Raw genomic sequence first — 3,201 nt, 5'->3', positions numbered from 1 at the left:
GATGATGGATAGTAAAAGCCATGAGATTGTAAGTCAACTATAATTTTTTAATGTGAGAAAAAATAAAAATAATCAAGGAAAAAAGTGAAAAGTGAAAGCAATGAAATATCCTTTGTGTCTGATGTTGTTAGTTCCTGATCAATAAGACAAGTCTTTCAGCTACTTTTTCACTTTGGTGAAGGATTAGCATTGAGCCAGCCACACCGAATTATCCAGTGCCTCTTTGAAGACAGGTGGCCAAGGTGAAATATGCAAATTCCTGAATATCTGGAAGCTTCGGCTTCCTTACCTGTAATTAGAGATAATACATAGCCTTTTCATGAAGATGGTGCCGAAGGCGAAGAAGGAAGCCCCTGCTCCTCCTAAAGCTGAAGCCAAAGCAAAGGCTTTGAAGGCCAAGAAAGCAGTGTTGAAAGGTGTCCACAGCCACAAAAAAAAGAAGATCCGGACGTCGCCCCCCTTCCGGCGGCCCAAAACACTGCGGCTCAGGAGGCAGCCCAAATACCCTCGGAAGAGCGCCCCTAGGAGAAACAAACTTGACCACTATGCCATCATCAAATTCCCCCTCACCACCGAGTCAGCCATGAAGAAAATAGAAGACAACAACACACTGGTATTCATTGTGGACGTCAAGGCCAACAAGCACCAAATTAAACAGGCTGTGAAGAAGCTCTATGACATTGACGTGGCTAAGGTCAATACTCTGATCAGGCCTGATGGAGAGAAGAAGGCATATGTTCGACTGGCTCCTGACTATGATGCTTTGGATGTTGCCAACAAAATTGGCATCATCTAAACTGAGTCCAGCTGGCTAATTCCAAATATAAAAGTTTTCACTATATATTAAAAAAAAAAAAAAAAAAAGAGATAATACATAATCGGAAGGTTTGTGGAGAGGATAAAGTAAGATGGTACATGTGAAGCCCAGAGCAAGTGTTCTGTATACGGTAAAATCCCAATTTTTAAGTTCCTTTTCTCTTCTCCTCCCACCCCTAACTTGACTGAAAGGATCATTGTTCCCATGGAGTATTAGTGAGTAATTAGAACCATAATTGTAGAGAACTATTTAATTTGGGGCAGCCATTCCCCACAGATGGCTACAGGCTGAACTGAAAGTCAGCTCCAGCTTCCTCAGCTCCTCAGAACCAAACGGTCCCCCAAAGGACTCCCCATGGATAGCCTAAGAAAGAGCTTATCTAGTATAATTGTACTAGAGTATAATCATTTGTCTCTATGAATTTATTCACCACTCAATTAGAAGTGGTTAGGAAGAACCCAGAGCCTAGAACAGAACCTGAGCATAAAAGATGCTCAGCAAGGAAGGGAGGCGTGGAAGGAAGGGAGGCGTGAGGAAAGGGAAGAAGGAGGGTGGAAGCAACAACCAATCGAATGGTGATGTCTGGCTTCTAGACCTGGGCTGTCCGCTGTAAGTGTAATGCCAGCCCTAAAAGTGAGCTACATTTGTAACTTCATATTTTCTGGTAGCCACATGAAAAATGTAAGAAGAAACTGATGAGATAAATTTTAATAAGACATTTCACTTAGTGCAATATATCCAAAACACTATCACGTCAGCATGTAATCAATATAAAAAAATGATCATGAGATTCTCAACTTTTTGTATTGTGTTTAAGACCTAGGGTGTATTTTACACTTATTGAACATCTCAATTCAGACTAGACACATTTCAGGTGTTCACTAGACACGTGTGGCTAGAGGCCTCCATATTGAAAGTATAGCTCCAGACTCTATCAGCTTCTCTCCATGCTTTTTCCATTTCAGAAGCCCTGCCTCCACTGCAGCAGCCCCACCCACTCCCCTCCGTTATATCACTCCAGTCGATAACGTTCCTAATTCACTCTGACTTATGCTATGTATTCACCCCAAATCCCAGATCCCTGCCCTAAAATTTTTATCTAATCTGGTGCTGTGGGGTATTAATTAAAGTGGCCAACAGTGCCAAGTGACAGCCTGAGTGTTAATAGATGGTGGGACAGAAGACTCTCTCTTCCCACAAAGGGTTTTTCCCTATACTGGGAAAAGAAATGGGAATAGGAGTTTTAGCTAGCCCACTCTATGAAGGCACCTAATCAGGTCCCAGGGTACACCCGAAGATGTGGGTAAAACAGAGCACAGACACTGTCATTTGGCTTCATATCCCCAGCACCAAGCATGGTGCTGGCATACAAAGAGGGCAATAAATATTGGCATTAAATGTGATTGATATTAGTTGAGAATAGTAAGTGAGAGTTCAATCAGAGCTACTTAGGGAATTCATGGAGTATGACTAACAGATTTCTTGGGATTTAAGTGAAAGAGTCAGTCTTTTATTAGAAAGAAGGAATGCAAAAATGACATAGTAGGAAAGAAATAAGATGGCAGAAATCGCTTAAAAGTCCATGAATCAGAAAGCAGAGGGCATATGTTTAACATTCAGGGATTGTGGAAATGGATATTTACGTATTCATTCAACAAATATTTTTTAAGCCAGTCTCTGTGCTAGGCATGGCCACATAAATGTGAATAAGACATTAGCCTTGCCCTAAGGGAGTTCTACACTAGAGAAGAGACAGATATGGAAATAAATCTGATGTTCCTACCTTCCTACCCTGTGATGTGATGAAAGGTATGCTAGAAAGGAAATATGTACAAAAATGGAATGGAGTCAAAGAGGAAGGAGTGAGTATTTAGGGAGTTCTGGGATGGCTTTATAAAGGAAGAGAAAATAGACCTAGAAGGATGAGTAGTTGCAACTGGGCAAATTTAACATGTATGAAGGCACAGAGGCAAGAAAGTACACGCAACGTTCTACAACTGAGAGTAATTCAGTGTAATTGGAGCAGAGCATTGCGTATTAAGTAGAGGGAAGTATTAAGTTGCTGTTGAAAATGCAGACTGAGCCCAAATCACAAGGGATCTTACATACTCTGCAAAGGGATTTGGACTTTAGTCTAAAAGCAGTGTGGACTCACAGACACAGATAACAAACACGTAGCTGCCAAGGGCAGTGGGAGGAGGGAAGCACTGAGAGTTTAGGACTAGGGGATATAAACTAGTATACATAGGGAATAAACAAGGTCCTACTGTATAGCACTTGCTCCTTGGAAGGAAAGCTATGACAAAACTAGACAACATATTAAAAAGCAAAGACATCACTTTGCTGATAAAGGTCTGTATAATCAAAGCTATGGTTTTTCCAGT

The 3,201-nt window shown here is 41.2% G+C and overlaps 1 pseudogene; it reads left to right on the top strand.

Moving 5' to 3' along the window:
• Nucleotides 314–841, top strand: LOC514181 (ribosomal protein L23a pseudogene; annotated as a pseudogene).

This window comes from Bos taurus, chromosome 14 (assembly GCF_002263795.3).
Source record: "Bos taurus isolate L1 Dominette 01449 registration number 42190680 breed Hereford chromosome 14, ARS-UCD2.0, whole genome shotgun sequence".
Taxonomy (NCBI): domain Eukaryota; kingdom Metazoa; phylum Chordata; class Mammalia; order Artiodactyla; family Bovidae; genus Bos; species Bos taurus.
Note: the sequence above shows the minus strand (reverse complement) of the source record. Positions and strands in the feature narration are given on the sequence as shown.